The sequence below is a fragment of the Lactuca virosa genome, chromosome 9, assembly GCF_052849685.1.
Source record: "Lactuca virosa cultivar CGN04683 chromosome 9, Lactuca_virosa_CGN04683_v6, whole genome shotgun sequence".
Taxonomy (NCBI): domain Eukaryota; kingdom Viridiplantae; phylum Streptophyta; class Magnoliopsida; order Asterales; family Asteraceae; genus Lactuca; species Lactuca virosa.
Genome location: NC_136434.1, coordinates 268,978,675 through 268,997,285, shown reverse-complemented (window position 1 = coordinate 268,997,285; position 18,611 = coordinate 268,978,675).

Genomic DNA, 18,611 nt, shown 5'->3' with positions numbered 1-18,611 from the left:
ACTAATAAGTGTCGGTCGTAGTCTGTAGTTATAATCAAAGTCTCCTGGAGGGAGAGCGAGAGATTGTGTATAGATCTATACGGGGGTGACTCCCCCACACCTAAGCTGTTCGCTACAGTTAGACTTGGCCAGTCTAGGGTGACAAAATCTTAAGATCAATTCCGGCGTTCGCTAGAATGCCAAGATAGACGAACTAGTCATTATCATGCATGGTTATAACGACTCACATAGAGATCCAATACCATCTAAGTAATCATGGGAAATCATATTCATTCGTTGTGACGATACAATAATACAAAACGATCATACTATTTTATCGGAAAACATCGGGTTTTCCGGGGAAACAACATTATCCACTTGTGCTTTCAATAACTATAATGCAAGAATTTATCATGGGGAAACATATCATTTTACACGTTTTGAAATCATTCATGCATATACTTATGGATCATCACACCTTTTGTATAAACAATTGTCGTTTCAGAAAATATCGGATTTTCTGGGTTTTACAAACAATACAAAACATTTTCATATCAAACCTGCTTATGAACTCACCAACATTATATATGTTGACCGTTTTCAAAATAACTTGTATTCTCAGGTAACAGATAAGCTGAAGAACAATACCAAGTGTTAGGATGTTATGTTTTGAAAACTCTCAAACAATTTATGCTATGGATATGTAATATTTAGACAATGTACTTGATGTGAACAAGATCAGTTGTAATGTATTAATGCATGGTGATGTTTATGTTATGTTTCATATATATTCATTGTGATGATATTTCAATTTAAGTGTAAGGTCCTGAAAAGGATCTTTACCAATGATCAAGCAACAAACAATCACAAATAGAAGTAGAAGAAGAAAAGAGATCAAGCTTGCACACGTTTATAGCATAAAAACTTCTGGTACGACTCGACACAGTACACCGTAAAATCTCTCGTATCAACAACTAGACAAAGACCTACACCTCCAATATATATACTTGACTGGGCCGCAAACTGGGTTTACGGCCGTAAACGTGTTTACGGCCGTAAACTCGCTCACCGACCGTAAACAGCTAAACAACCCACAAAATGCATTAAAGACTCATACTGAACTATTACAATGAAAGCCTAGACCAAACCATTAACTGTACCCTTCAATCTCCCCCTTGGTTTGGTGCTAGCTTGGACTCAGTCTTTGTCGACCACCAACACATCAAATTTTCCCATAGCTCCATTCCACATCTCTTTCTCGATAATCTCAGCAACCATTGAAGTGTACTCTTTTGCAGCGGACTCATAAAGGTCTTCAGCCACCTTGATCTGATGAATGGAGAGCTGATGTATCTCCCACCTACCAAATTGAAGCAAATTCGTCTTGTCATACAAGCGGATACAACCGTCTTTAAGCTTGATGACAGCAGAAGCTAAAGTTTCATCAAACACCCAGTATTCCATGGATTTCAGAGATCCATATGGATAATTTTGAAGAACGGGAATCTGCTTTACTTGAGCAGCAGCAGGCCACATCACTGACCGAAGTGGCTGACTTGTTTTGGGATCAATGACGCTAGGGTAAATCTTGATGATAGTCTCTGTAGTCTTCATTGAAGGGAAGCCCTTAGCCACTTGATCTTCCAAACATATCTTGAACTGAGTCGCCCTGGGATTGTTTGATGGATTTGAGAAAGGAGCATTAGACAACTTCGTAAGATCAACCCTAGTAAAAGAGTGAAAATCGTGAGCATCTTTGTACATTTCAGTATTGTCGCTCTTTCTTCTCACCATCCACATGTTCATAGTGTCATGGAATCCCCACGAAATGATTCCTGACCTATCACCATAAACGTCTCTGAAACGATGTTCTCCCAGATCCGTAAAGGTGATCTTTGATTGATCCCAGGGAGCATTATGATCTGTGCTCCTTTTGAATAGAAATTGTCCCTTTTCAGCTGACTTGGCCAATTTAGCACGTTTCAATGCTACTACACTCGGAGCCTGAGCCGGTTCCTTTTCAAAACGGTCAACAATGGTGGTTGTTCTTGTAGGTTGTGGAACTATGGGAGCATCTTGATCAGGAAGATAGATCTTTGGCTCATCAACAGATGACTTAAATTTGTCGCCAAAATCTTCTTCCAGCTTCTTCTTAAGATCGTAGTAGCTGGCGGTCAACAAGCCGAAATGCTTCTGAAGATCAGTAATTTGTTTCGACTTTAGAGCTTTATCTTCAATAAGTTCGGCAACTTGAATATTGAGCTTTGCATTTTCTGTCTGAAGGTCTGCAACCTTGATATCCAGCTCAATATTTTTCTGATCTAAATCAATATTTTTCTGATTCAGAGCATCAATCTCCTTCTGACGTCCAAGTATTGAAGGATTCTCTTCTCCTGAGCTGCCACCCCCAATAGAAATTCCTTTGCCACGAGAGGGAGGCATTGTGAATTGTTCTTCGGCCAAATGCCTGGCTAGCCTCAAAGAAGCAGCATCATGGACTGGCCTGGGAGGAGAGAAACCTGTGGGGAAGGAAGAGCCACCAGCTTCATAGAAGGTACTAGGACCTTCACTGACGGGTTCAGATGAAACGATAACAGGATTTGTTGTTGGTGGAGTTGTAAAGTTTTGAAATACACCCAAATCAGGAACTCCCTATCTAGGGTCAAGTCTTCGTCTTTTTGTTGGAGGTTGAGAGGCTTGTGAGGTTGTGCGATCACTTTCCAATGACTCAGATGTAGGTAAAACAACATCAAGGGGAGGAATCCCTGACACTGTCACCATAGGAATTGCTATTTCCGCCATTGGATTGGTAAGAGGAGGCGCGGCTTCGAGAACGTCTTCATTTTCCCTTATCTCTGTTGCTGGATTAGGAACTTCATCGATATTGTCGAGTAGCGTGTTGAGGTTTTCACCGGTCATAATGTCTTCATTACTACCAAAATTTAAAGGAATTTCATCGTTATCGAATCCTGTGAGATTGAGGTCTTCATACAAATCAATCTCCGTTCCAGTTTTAGAAGACCCCTTGTTATAATCACTTTGGACCTGAGCAGATGTCAGTTCATGTTCCTCAGCTACTTGTGCATTAGGAGCTGGAGTTTCTTCTTCATCAGCACGATCTGACACTGTAATAACATCATCTTCCGAAATGACTCTCTCAGAAGAAGTTGGCTCAGATGACATTTTGTCTGACGTTCCATGAGATTCGGAAGATTTATTTATCTCAGCAAATTTTCCGAATTTCACAAGAGGATGTAATCCTTGGAAGACGACTTTGCCCTTTCGATTCTGCTTAATGAGACCAATCGTGTGTGGGCCTAACGACTTTATATCCAATGTGTCTCCCTCTTTGACCATCTCAGGAAATTGGGTGTCAATGAACATCTGAATAAACCTAGGGTACAGCAAGAAGGCATCTCTGGTTTCCCGGCTTATAGCGTTGATGTTTACCAAGAACTCATCCAATATGAACTTTGAGAAATTGAATTTGATACCAGCAGCCAGTGAAACAATTAGCCCTGTGTTCCTGAGTGAGATTTCATCAGCACCTGATCTTCTGCCCGAGATACAGCTCACGAACACATGCGCCAAAAATCTCTAGTAGGGTGGCAGAAGCTTTTTCACAGTGGGAGGGTAGATGCCTTCATACCCCATCTTCTTGAGAATCTTTTACACATCTTCAATCCCGATTTCAGTAGGAAAAACAGGTTGATCATTAATCAGCAATGTTTCCCTGATGAACTGCTCAATGATTGCAATCTTGCTTCCTTTCACAATAGCTTCAATGGTAACTGCTCCTTTTTCTGATGTCATCTTAGCAGTCTGCCAGAACTCCCTCACATTTTTCTGATAGATGACTGGATTCACAGTAATGGCAAAGGCCAGGCAGCATTCTCTCAGTCTGTATATCATCGACCTGAAATCTCCATGAGCAGCAGGAGGGTCCTCCAGTATAATTGCCAGGTTATGCATGTCAGCAAACTTAAGACTTGCCATTGATCTGCACTAAACCAGGCCAAGTAAGAAAACAAAGTATTTAAACAATTAAAGCTTTAAGTTTTCTTAATTAATCAATTTCATTTTGGCCTTAAAAAGAAATATTTTGCTCAAAAATTTGGAGTTTACGGTCAAACATGGTCAAAGTTGGGTTTACGGTTCAATTAGGGTTTACAGTCAAAATGGTCAAAGTGGGGTTTACGGTCCAGATTCGGTTTACGGCCGTAAACCCACTGCAGTAGTCTCCTGAACGTAAACGAAGTTTACGGTCGTAAGCTCCAAAGGAGTTTACGGTCGTAAGCTCCAAAAGGAGTTTACGGTCGTAAGCTCCTAGACCGTAAGCTCAGACCGTTTACGGTCGTAAGCCCTCCCTAAACGGTAAACGCCGACGAACACAAAAACCTCAATTAATCCTCCAGTTTCAGTCGAATCGATGAACAAACCACATATCCTCAGTCGGTTTTAGCATACCTTTGATGTCAACTAAACGATTTTGCAAAATCTCACAAAAAAATGTCGAGGATGAGAGAGAGTGGAGAGAGTTTGCGGCTCGAAAGATGAAAAGTGAGGTGGAAAGGGTTTACAGCAGTAAACTCCACCTTTTATACCTCCTTTGAATTTTACCTGTCTCCCACACAGTAAAAGGCACAGTCCAACTCCCCATTAAATTTTCAAAAATAAAGCCTTTTGGGGATTTTTAAATTAAAATAAAATTAAAATAAAATTAAAATAAAATTAAAATTAAACTAAAAATAAAATAAAATAATTTCTAAAAATTAAGAATTAAAGAATTAAAAAATTAAATTTTGACAATTATAAAAATAAAATAAAAATAAAATTGAGATAAGATAAACGCAGACTAAAATTTATCTCGACAATCACGAAGTATAATTTTGTGACACAGGGATCAAAGTTGTTAGACAGCCTTAATCCACTTGTCAGTACCTTTATCTTCATGTCTTTGTCTGGTCGATCGCTGGTATTGTGGTCCACTTAAACACGAAAAATTGTGATACAATTAGGACATACCATTAGTTACAAGATAAAGTGATCCTAAGTTCCTAGATAATATTTCTTAAGGACCATTCAGCTGACGATGACCAGGGATATTGTTGTCCACCTAAATTGAGCAGCGAGATCTACAGACAATCTGTAAGTGTTCAGTTTTAGTTGTACCAGAACATGTTTCCCGCTTCCTGATATGCTCCAGTAATCAAGGACTTCCAGAATACTCCTTACATCGGGTGAGCAGACAATTATTAAGAGATAAGATAGATTTAGAATGCATATGCTATACACCCAGGTCGAATCTCTTCCAATCACGCAGAGGGTGAAACATATGACTAACTGAAGTTTTAGAGGGATTGAGAAAAAGAATGATGCATATACTGTGTACCAGGTCGGATTATGAGTCACGCAAAGGAGACAGTATATGGCTAACAGATAGAAAGAATTGCATAGATAGAATATGCGGAGAAATAGAATTGCATATGTTGCAGTCCAGGTCGGATGTATTTCAATCACACAGAGGAGGCAACATATGACTAACAGATAGAGAGAAAGAAAATAATCTTCTACAGACCTAATTTATCGGAATTCCCCAGTCACCCCATCAATACCGGAATTAAGGACAGAATCCGCAGATCGAGGAAAAGTTAATCCACAGTTCCAGATACGAGTTCTTTAGTGTAACCAGTAGATTCACGTGTTTATCTCCCTGCTCAACCTATCCGAGCGTCGTAGAGTCAGGCTAAACGGATCTAACTAGGTCAAGATTTGTCAAGTCTATGAATTCCTTAAGTTCAACTCTGCCTAGTCAAGTCCATTTAGAATCTTTCATGCCTACCAGGGCATCGAACTCAGAGCATAGACAATTTAATTTTGGGTACGTTACGCAGACTCAGATTGCCTGTTATCACTTGATAATATCACTTCCCAGTACCATATCAACAAGCAGAACTGTTAGCGACAATTTTTTTTTATTTTTCTGAATTTTTAATGTTTTTTGATTTTTTTGAATGTTTTCTGAAAAAAAATAAAACATATAAACAAAATGTTTTTGGATTTTTTAATTTTTCAATTTTTTTTGATTGGTTTTTCTTTATTTCTCCCCCTAAATTTGTGCATGGGTGAGAATGAAATCACTAAAATGCGCAAATTTAAACTAACCTAATTAATAACAAAAATTTAATCCTCAAAACGAATCATTTTCAAAAATCCCACAAGCACATCGAATCGAGCTTTGTTAAAAGGCTTGGTGAACAGATCTACCACATTATTGGCAGTGGGAACCTGTACTAGCCGGATGAGTGAGCGCTCATAACAATCTCTGATAAAATGAATTTTGATATCAATGTGCTTGGTTTTGGAATGTTGGACAGGATTTTTAGTAATCTGAATTGCGGCCTCATTATCACAGAGAATGGGGGTTTCTAGATAATTCAAACCGTAGTCCAACAGCTGATGTTGGATCCAGATAACTTGAGAACAGCAGGCAGATGCAGCAACGTATTCCGCTTCTGCCGTTGAGGTGGAGACGGTATGTTGTTTCTTGCACTGCCACGACACCAGCCTATCTCCAAGGAATTGGCACCCTCCTGATGAAGATTTCATGTCAAGCTCACAGCCTCCATAATTACTGTCAACAAAAGCATATAAATCAAATTCAGAATTCTTCGGATACCAAAGACCCAATTTTGGGCTGCCTTTGATATACCGAAAAATCCTTTTGACAGCAATAAGATGTGAAAGTTTAGTATTAGCCTGATAGCGAGCGCATTGACAAACTGCAAACACGATGTCAGGACGACTTGCAGTAAGATACATCAACGAACCGATCATCGATCTGTAGTGTGTCTGATCTACGGATTCGCCATCAATATCTGGATTCAGCAGGGGTCTTTCAGCCATTGATGTCGATGCAGGTTTTGCGTCTTGAAACCCGAACTTCTCAAGAATATCCTCCACATACTTTGCTTGATGTAACATGATTCCGATTGAATTTTGTTTGACCTGAAGCCCCAGAAACATGGTCATTTCACCCAGTGAACTCATCTCAAACCCCTTTTTCATCACGCCTTCAAACTCTTTGCATAGCTGTGGACTGGTAGACCCGAAGATAATGTCGTCAACGTAGATCTGGATTAGAATCTGATCATTACCAACATGCTTGATGAATAAAGTTTTATCAATAGTGTCGCGAGAGTATTCATGCTCGAGCAAGTGCTTTGTTAGAGTCGCATACCATGCTCGAGGAGCTTGATGTAACCCATACAACGCCTTGTCCAACTTGTAGACATGATTAGGAAACTTTGAGTTAACAAACCCAGGGGGTTGATCAACGTAGATTTCTTCCTTCACTTTGCCATACAAGAAGGCAGTCTTGACATCCATTTGGTAAACTGTGAATTTCATGTAGGAAGCATATGCAAGGAAGATACGAATAGCCTCCAAGCGAGCCACGGGAGCATAAACCTCAGTATAATCAAGACCCTCAACTTGTCGAAACCCGCGAACCACCAACCTTGCTTTATTGCGCACTATTACACCAGAATCATCCTGCTTGTTCCAATAGACCCAACGTGTGTCAAGAGACCTTTTGCCCTTTGGTAACTCAACCAATTTCCAAACCCCGAGCTTTTCAAACTGATTCAGCTCTTCATGCATCGCATTTACCCAGCTGGGCTCATTCAAAGCCATTTCAACGTTTTTGGGCTCTATTTGAGATATAAAGCAAGAATAGAGACATGCATTGACATCTCCACTCTGACTTCTGGTTTTAACTCCATCACCCAGCTGGCCAATGACGTTATCGATCGGATGATCGCGTTGAATTCTTGAAGGTATGTCTTGGCTGATGTCATTGAGTGAAACAGGAAAAGTGTGGATGTTGAAACCTCCATCATTTGCTGATTGATCCACATTAGATGAATTTGCTACAAACTCATTAGCAATTTCTTCAGGAAAGAGTAGTTCCATAAAAGTTGGAGTGACAGCGGAAGCATCTCTAGACATGAACTCTCTTTCAACAGGGGTAAGAGGTGTAGCATCAGCATCAGGAGTTCCATTTTTGAACTTTAGACTCTGGACTATAAAGTCGATCAGATGACTCCCCCTCAGGTGGAGTAGAGGACTCCCCCTCAGATGGAGCAGAGGACCCCCCCTCAACCGTTGGAGGTCTGTAAACAACTTCTTCGTCTTCGTCTTCAGAAACAATCTTCGAACCAGAAGAGGATCCATTTGAGCCATCTGAAGACACATTTAAGGATTTGAAAAGCGATGTGTAGTCAAATAACCAGTCAGGACCCACTCGAGAGTCTGTTTCATTCTCCTCCAACCAGCGCACGTCATAGGATTCGACAATCTGCTTAGTCTTCTTGTTGTAAACCCTATACGCGGTACGCGCAGCATATCCTATGAAATAACAATCATCGGCTTTGGCATTGAATTTAGGGTTGGATTCCAAGTGAAGAAGGATGCAAGGGCAGCCAAATACACGGAAATGGCTGACTGAAGGCTTGTGTCCATAGAGAATCTCGTACGGTGTCTTCATCTGTGCTTTGTTGATTAGAACATGATTATGCACGTAGCAAGCAGTGTTAATCGCCTCGGCCCAAAAGAAAACAGGTAATTTTGAATCACAAAGCATTGTCCTTGCAGCGTCTTTTAAAGTTCTATTTCTCCTTTCAGCAACACCGTTTTGTAGAGGTGTGTGATCAGAGCTGTATTGACGCACGATCCCCTTTTATGCGCAAAAATGGTCAAGAACCGCATTCTTGAACTCAGTTCCATTGTCAGTACGAAGTGCCTTCACCTGGTTGTTGGTTTGATTCTCAATTATCACAATGAACTTCTTAATCAAATCAGCAACCCCAGCTTTGTTTGATAAGAAGAAGACCCACGTAAAACGAGAGAAATCATCGATCACAACTAGACAGTACGAACTTTGGTTGATGCTCAGGACGTTGACCGGACCAAATAAGTCCATATGCAATAATTGGAGCACCTGACTGATTGATTTAACTTGATTTGCAGGTGTGGTTTTCTATGATGTTTTCCTTGGGCACAGGACACACACTTCTCAAATGTAATAAAGTCTCTGACAGGTAAGCCTTGGACCATCTCATTCTTAGCAAGGCGATTCAGGTTTTTCGCGTTAGCATGACCGAGTCGTCGGTGCTACAGCATTGCATTTTGTTCGAACACTTTTGAAAATAGGCAAGTGACTTGTTCAGGTATGTTACTGTTCATGTCAATAATGTAAGCATTCCCATCCCGCTTAGATTTGACGAGAATCCACTCTTCCGGGATGACAATGCCTGGCTTGAGAATCATGCATTCTTTATCGGTAAAATGGGTAGAATAGCCAGTGTCGCAAATTTGGGAAACACTCAACAAGCTATGCTTTAACTCGGGAGCAAAGTTGACATTTTCAAAGCTTAGCACTCCATTTGTAACGGTTCCTCTCTGAGTGATCTTGCCACCATCTCCGCCCGCGAAGGAAACATACCCCCCATTAAAAGATTGAATGTCACTCAATTGGGAGATGTCTCCTGTCATATGTCGGGAGCAGCCGTTGTCGACGTACCAAGAACGAACGACATTCCTCCGCAACTATCCCAGCAAAATGAGCGGGATCATTTAGATTTGGGAACCCAGGTCATTACTGTCCTGGGTTTCCTTTTCGCTTTCTCTGATTTATCCTTTAATGTTTTCAAATTAGGACCCTCATTTCTAATCACTTCAGAGGATGATGATGATGGATTGGAAATTGATTTGGGCATCCAATGATATTTAGGTTTGATAACATTCTTAGGTGGTTTTGAAATAGGTTTCTTATTAGTTTGCACTGAGCTTCTGGATGTTCTACTAGAAGTAGTTGAAGATCCAGAATTGCTTTTTGACGAAATCGATCTTGGCGGAGCCTTGTTCGGTTTCGGCAAACTATTTGGAGCTTTGTTATTAAAAACCTTTTTATTCTTTTGAAAAACAGCCCTTTTTCTGCTTCGATCATCTTTCCAATCATCATTCCGAGAACGAGTTCTTGAGGATTTTCTAATTAAAGACCTTCCTCGAGATTCGTTCTCTCCTCTTGGTGACATATAATTCACAAAGATCCTATTTTGACAATTCCTAGCCATATGACCACCAACACCACAATTAAAACAAATATGTTTATTATTTGAACTTGTACTGCATTTTTCAGATTTATTTTCTTGACAGACACTCTTACTCTTCTCAGAAGAACATGCATGAGAAATAGGTTGTGAGATAAGTGAGGGTGCCTCAGATGGTGTGACTTGTGAAATTGATGGGTTTTCATTAGAATCACAAGCATCAGAATTACCAAACAGTTCATCAAACATATCAAAGAAATTAAGTTCAACCGTAGCAGATGTGGAAACATCACACGAAATATTCTCAGTTTTAACATCAGAAACAAAAACTTTTTCATTTGAAACAAAAATATAAGAATCAGAAACAGAAACAGAAACAGATTCTCCAGCTTCACGCTTTGCCTGATCTAAGGGTTGATATGCAGGGGAAGTAGAAATGTTAGTACTTTTAACATTAATAAATCCTCCTAAAACGAAACCAGATGGCTTGCCATAAACCATAAATGGTTCGTTGGAAATCTCATCCTTGGATAGGGGTTGATACTGATATGTATGATTATAAGGAGGAGGTACACTATCATATCCTAAACCCTTTTGTTGGTTTCGTTTGAACTGCATGCAGTGATCAATCATGTTGGTAACTACCTCGCTTGATCCATCAAATTTTCTAAAATCAAAATTTGCAGTTTCAAATTGTCTTTTTAATGTATCAAGCTCGGTAATTAACTCATCATTTTGTCTCTTAACATAATCATAAAGCTCACATTTTTCACTGTATTCTGTCTGAATTCTTTTAAAATCTTTTATTTTTGTCTCTAACTGGGCCTTAAGGGGTTTTTGTCCTTTCCTACGCTGATAGCCCTCATATCTAAGGTCCTCTACTTCTCTACGTAATAATTGAATTTCATCATGAAGAAGTTTAACATATTCATTACATGCCTGAGAGCAAGAAGGTAGATTTACCTCATTCTTCCTGGGCTCGGAAGTAGAAGACACCATCATAGCAAACTACAGCTCCGTCATTTCTGCTTCAGGATCAGCTGCATCATTCTTCAGGGGATCATCATCAATTTGAGCTAGGTGAGCGTTTTCTGGCCCTGAAATATTCAAAGCCTGAATCTGGTCCTCCCAGACAAAGGACTGAGCGACCATAGCAGTCTCACCATTAACCGCAGCACCTGCACGGTTGTTTCCCACTGCAACCATTGTCTTGTTGTTGTTCGTCCTACAATCTGGTTTTGGACACTCACGAGAAAAGTGACCCGGCTCGTGACAGTTGAAACATCGCAGCATGCCCTTGTTGAATCCCACCTTCTTGTCTGCATTCATGCCCCAGTTGTTCTTCCCTGTCTTCTTAGCAAACTGCTTGGCCTTGAAAACAGCCATAGCAATCTGCCATGTAATGTCCATCTCTTCCAAGTCATCTGGATAAATCTGATCCAGGACAGCAAATGACAGCTGAGGTGGAAGCTCTCCAGCTACAAATGCATTGTAGCAGTTAACAAGCCCAGTGGCTAGAGCCATATTTTCATCAGTGTCTTTCGTGTTTGAGGAAGAGGCTACAACTGGCATATTTAGAGGGGGAACAGCTTGTGGAGTGACAAATGGCTGGCTTTGAGAATGAGGAATGGATGATGCAGCAGCGAAGGTCTGAATCTGAGATTGTTGAGTAGCAAAAGCTTGACCTGAGGAAGACATGATTGATGAGAGAGCATTGTTGGATGAGATTCCAAGATTTGCAGTTGAGTACGAGTTCACATGGTTAATCTCTCTCTGTTTGTCATCAATATCACAAGCTTTGATGATCGCCATGATTTCAGCAAGAGTGAGGCGATTCAGATCCTTGGTCTTCTTAATCACAGCAACATTCATGTCCCATGACCTAGGAAGAGCATTCAGAAGCTTCTTGTTAATCTCCGACTTGGTCAAGAAAATCCCAGATATATTCATGTCAGTGGCGAGAGTTGTGAACCGCTGCAGCTGTGCCTCAAGAGTCTCTCTAGGAATGTAATTGAACATATTGAACTTTTGTCGCAACATGTCCTGGCGACTCTCCTTCATATCTTCATTTCCTTCATATACCTCAATTAGGGCTTCCCACAAATCTTTAGCTGAAGTATACTCTCGGAAACCTTGAGCAATATCAGGAGATAATGCCATGGTTAGAGTGGCTAAAGCCCTTTCTTGCTCTTCAACTTTCTCAAACTCTTCATCTGTGTAATTCTCAACAGCTTTATCAATCACTTGTCCTCCAACTGTCATAGTGATTGTAACAGGGCCTCTAAGAATGCTTCTCCAAACTTTAAAGTCCTTCATTTTAATGTATTTTTCAATCCCGTATTTCCACTCATGAAAACCATCTGCAGACATTAATCTTGGAATGCGCGTAGTTGTCCCCATGACAGTATCAAGTTAGTGAAAATGAGTTTGACTTTAAGATTCCATTTGAAATTAAAGCAAATTAAAGTCACAAAAGAGTTTACGGTTGATGATGATGAGATAACTACCGTAAACTGCGTTTACGGTTAATGAGTTTACGACCGTAAACTTGGTTTACGGTTGAAGTGTTTACGACCGTAAACTGGGTTTACGGTTTGGATGATTACGGTTTGAACGTTTACGGTTTAAGCGTTTACGGTTATTGAAGCTTAGTTTACGGTTAATGAAGATTCACAGTTTACAATTGCTTAAGGTTCTTGAGTTTACAGCCGTAAACTGAGTTTACGGTCGGCAGTAAACTCCCAGAAGATCTTCAAAAATGCGTTTTTGGTGTACATTCAGTCCCTTTAACCACGAAAACACTAAAACCAATCTCGAACAATAAGGAATGTCAGTCTAAACAGCCGAAAACTCGATTGAATGAAGCTTTGACACCAGTTTTTGCTCTGATACCAATTGTAAGGTCCTGAAAAGGATCTTTACCAATGATCAAGCAACAAACAATCACAAATAGAAGTAGAAGAAGAAAAGAGATCAAGCTTGCACACGTTTATAGCATAAAAACGTCTGGTACAACTCGACACAGTACACCGTAAACTCTCTGGTATCAACAACTAGACAAAGACCTACACCTCCACTATATATACTTGACTGGGCCGCAAACTGGGTTTACGGCCGTAAACGTGTTTACGGCCGTAAACTCACTCACCGACCGTAAACAGCTAAACAACCCACAAAATGCATTAAAGACTCATACTGAACTATTACAATGAAAGCCTAGACCAAACCATTAACTGGACCCTTCATTAAGTCACGCGAGCCCTCGGACGTTTCCAACGTCTGGTTCGGGGGTGTGACAGGTTGGTATTTACTAATCAAATGGACCAAATGTGGGCTGATGTTATGACGCGAAACAAACTAATGTGGGCTGCTGTTATGATCAGGACACCCACAATCAAATGGACCAAATGTGGGCTGCTGTTATGTTGACCTTTTTAAATTAACTTGTATTCTCAGGAAACCATTGAAGCAGGATAAACGAAACAAACTAATGGATATTGTGTTAAGCAAGGACTGTTCACAGTTGTATTAGGGATGAATGTAGCCTGATTAACTACATTTCTTCGTAATACAACTATCACATGCCATGGGACAGGGAAGTGAACAGTCCTGGCTTAACACAATATCCATTAGTTTGTTTCGTTCATCCTGCTTCAACGGTTTGGGGCCGAAATATATGTGAAAGGACAACTAAGGCCCATTTCACATGTAAGGTATTTACAGGCCCAAAGAGCACACAAATAGTATCCAAGGTCCGTCGCACATGTTAATGGGTCAATGAGGCCCAATAAACATATAAATAGTATACAGGACCTATCACACATAAAAATGGGCCACTAAGGCCCAATAACCTAGAAAATGATCAGATTAATCCGTTTGTTAGTTTATCGTTGGTTTTGGTTCAAGTATTCACTAAAATAGCATAAAAGCCCACTTTTTGTAAAAATGACGTTCTTGGCCCAATAAGCCAAAAATTTACAATTAAGGCCCAATCTTTGTAAGAATAACACTTTAGTCTCCATTTTGTTCAAAACTTGTGTTGATGACTAGTTTGTGGTAAAAATAACATTTTAAACCCATTTTTTTGTCAAAAATATCATTTTTGGCTTCATTTTTGTGAAAATACACAATTTTCTGGTTTTGGGCTTTTCCGACCTAGTTGTTGGAAAATTTGTAGAAAAATCATCGTAAGTGGAAATTTGGATCCGTAAATTCTGGAAGTTTGGAAATTTTGTCTGCTTTGTTCACGATTTTTCTCATAATTTTTAATGGCTTCTAACAAGTGTGAAATTGCTCACCTTCACAGGTTGGTCCGAAATTATTTCAAATCTGAGAGACAGTTTTGTAAAATTTGCCAAAAATTGTAGACAAATCGTATGAAAACGTGAGAGTAGTCATTTTAAAGGTAGAAACATGAGCCTTTTGCATGTAAAATAGTTTTGAAAAAAATTATAATTTAGGTGGTCAAAACAGTTCGAGATTGGACCAAAACTTTCCTGTGAAAGGCTGATTTTTGAGTTTAGTTTATAGATCTTGGAAGACAACACTCATTTTTACTATTTTAAGTGTATAAATCTCAGATCTACTAGTTTACATGTATTATATGTGATAACACATACTTTTCTCAAGGTTTTCATGTAGATCCAAGTGATAAACTTCATATTCTTAACATACTTTTAGATTTATGAAGTAAACAACACATAACCACCAAATAAATCATGAAAAACACACATATTCATGCATACACACATAGATCTACACAACACAACTTGTATTCTCCCCCAAAACAAAGTAAAAATCGAAAATAGGGGGTATGAACTCACATTTCTTGGAAGTTTTCGGTTTTTGGTGAGGAAATGAGAAGATCTCGGCCCTTGATGTGTTCTTGAGTAGATTTTCAAGATCTATGATGTTCTAAGAACATAGATCATGAAATGATGTGGGTTAAGAAGATATTTTTGGTGTAAAATTGAATTTAAACCATAAAGTTAAACAAGAACTTACCAAAAGTGATGAGCTTTGATGAGGACTTCTTCATCTTTCACAAGACACACTCGAAAATTTGGAGATATGGTGAGTGAATTCTTGATGTTCTAGAGAGCTTTTTGGTGGAATTGAAATGAAAGAAAATGAGAGTGGTGATACACTCTTTGGCCGAGAATTAAGAAGAAGAGAGAAAGAGAGGGAAAACCTTGCATGGAAGTATGGGATTGGGTCATTACATGAAGTGTATTAAGCTTAATTGCATGGAGGATATTAATCAGGTGTCATGGTCTTAATATGTCTCCATAATTCATTTTTTTTGTTGGGCCGAGAGGGAGAAAGAAGGGAGGAGGAATGGTTTGGGCCTTTAAGTGCTTGATTGCAATATTATGAGGCCCATTGATAAATTTTCGGCCCATTGGGCCCTTATTAAGGTTCACGGCCCATTAAATACCTAAAAAAATATTTACGGCCCATTAATGTAAATGAGACCATTTATGGCCCAACAAGACCTATTAGAGATAAAATGGATTATTTTTGGCCCACATGGCCCAAAATGATAAAGTTTTAAGAGTGTGGTCCATTTCGAGCCCAATTAGGGTCCCTAGGCCCAAAATGATCAAGTTGAAAGTTTATTGGTCCATTAGGCCTAATAAGAGAATCCTGGTTCATAATGAACTTGAACCGGGATTCAAGGGTTTTCAACCCATAGTTGAACACATGAGGTGTATTGTATTAGGTCTTGAACCTCTTGAGTGAGTTTTGATTTCCAATGGATGATTTTAATTGAGCATAGAGTATGATATACACTTAGAGGACATGTCTTACAATAGATGATGTTTACGTGAGATAGAATTTCCTAGCTGAAAATGCTAGTTGTGACATCATCCCCCCGTTAGAGGGAATTTCGTCCCGAAATTCTTTTGAAAGGTAGGATCATGAATAAGAGAATAAGTGAGGGTACTTCTGCTTCATCTGGTTTTCGCGTTTCTTGTGTGAATTACGGTCGACGCTTGGCGTTCCATTGAATCTTCACAATAGGAATGCGACATGGTTTAGTACGCTTCACTTCCTTGTCCATAACTTCGACCGGTTCATCGACGAACCGAAGATTCTTGTTTATCTCGATCTCTTCCAAAGGAATGACAAGAGTTTCATCTGATAAGCACTTTTTCAGATTCGAGACGTGGAACACGGGGTGCATGTTGCTGAGCTCCGAATGTAGCTGCAGCTTATAAGCTACTGGACCAATTCTGGTAAGAATCTCGAACGGTCCAATGTATCGCGGGTTTAATTTTCCCTGTTTTGCCAAAGCGAATCATTCCTTTCCAGGGAGAGTCCTTTAATAACACGCGATCCCCGACTTGACATTTAAATGGCTTACGCCGCTTGTCAGTATAGCTCTTTTGTCGGTCTCGCGATGCTTGAAGTCGAGCTTTGATTTGGATTATCTTCTCTGTCGTTTCGCGAATGGTTTCTGGTCCCGTGAGAGTACTGGCGAGTGATATGCATTTTCGACCATAAAGAGCCTCGAAAGGAGCATCCTTGATGCTCGTGCGATAGCTGTTATTATACAAGAATTTAATCAAGGGCAATCGGGTATCCCATGACTTGCTGAATTCAAACACCCAGGCTCGGAGCATGACTTTGAGTGGTTGAATGGTCCATTCGCTTTGGCTATTGGTTTGAGGGTGGTAAGCAACGCTCATGTCTAGCTATGTTCCCATAGCCCTCTGAAGTGACTGTCAAAGTCTTGAAGTAATCCCATTATCTCGATCCGAGATAGTAGATACAGATATTTCCTGGAGTCTCATGATCTCCTTGATATAGATCCAAGCTAATCTTTCCGTCTTGTTTGATTTATGTATTAGCAGGAAATGGGCAGATTGGGTTAACCTATCAACGATCATGCAGATAACGCCCAACTCAAGTCTTATAACAATAAGCTTCGTCCTTCGACTTCGAGAGTTTTATCCATCCATGTAGCGCTTTCTTCGCGATATTCTCTGGCTTTGATGCTTTCAAGGCCGGTCGTAGGTGTTAACAGAGTTTTTTTCTTGCTTCGTGAGCAGACGAGTATGTTATTGATGAAAATAATGAAAGGCTGAATAGGAACGGTTGGGACAACTCAGTTTGTAGGCTCCATGAATACCGTTGGGGGCATTCGTTAGACCGAAGGGTATCACAACGAATTTGAAATGGCCGTATCGAGTTCGGAAAGTAGTTTTTTTTTGAAATGTTCTCTTCTCGGACTCGGAGCTGATGGTAACCGGATCTTAGATCTATTTTGGAGAATCAACTAGCTCCTTGAAGCTGGTCAAATAGGTTGTCAATCCAAGGAAATGGGTATCGGTTTTTGATAGTGAGCTTATTCAATTCCTTAAAATCGTTGCACATTCTGAAGGATCCGTCTTCTTGACGAACAAGACCGGAACTTCCCAGGGTGAGAAGCTTGGTCCGATGGATCCTTTGCTCAAAAAATTTCTTAATTGACTGAATAACTTCTGAATTTCGGCAGGAGTCAACCTATAGGGTGAATTGGCAATTGATGTGGTTCCCGGTATGATTCGAAATTCGACCTGTCTCTCTGGGGTATTCCCGGAAGCTCTTCGGGAAATACATTCGGAAAATCGCATGCTATTGGAATACCTTGTATGCTTACTTCTTCCTTGGTCTTGTCCACGACATGGGCGAGGAAAACGTAGTTCTTCTGGTGTAGGCACTTCTATGCCTTGATGCACGAGATAGGACGAGCATTGGCGTCAGGTTTATCACCATAGATTATTAGAGTTTCGTGATTGGGAAGGTGAAGGCAAATGGCCTTCTCGCGACACATAGTATTAGCATGGTGGGGGCTTAACCCATCCACGCCGATTATCACATCAAAACTCCTAATATTTACTGACATTAAATCTATTTGAAATGAATGGTTGTTTAGTGTTAAGGTATACCCTACATAAATATTCTAGGTTAATTCGGTTTTTCCCATTATCCATCACCACCGTGAAGGCTTCGTTTAGCTTCTAGGGTTGTTGTTTTAGTAAGTGCTCGAATTTGTTATTAACGAAGCTTCGCTCAGCTCCACTATCGAGTAAGACGCAAGCAAAAGAGTTGTTAAGTGGGAACGTACCAGTAACAACTGTCGGGTCTTGGACTGCTTTGCCTTGACCCAAGGTCAGTACCCTTCATGATCTTTCTGCTCCTTGATTGTTAGCCTTGGGGCAATTGTGCCTGAAGTGACCGGTTCCTCCACACCCATAGCAGGTGTGACTGGTCTCATCATTGGTGTTGTTGTTAAGGTTGTTGCGATTGTTGTTGTTTTTGTTTGGCTGACGATTCTGTCGTGGATAAGTTCTACAGTATCTGGTGGTGTGATTCTTTCGGTTGCATTTCTTACAATGCAGCTCCCGGCAGGCTCCCTTATGATGGAAATTACACTGGTTGCATTTTGGAAGGCTTCCAGAATATGGTCTCGCTGATGTTGGTGTAATAGGGGTCATGGTCGCATGAACAGCAACAACATGTTGCTTCTTTGAG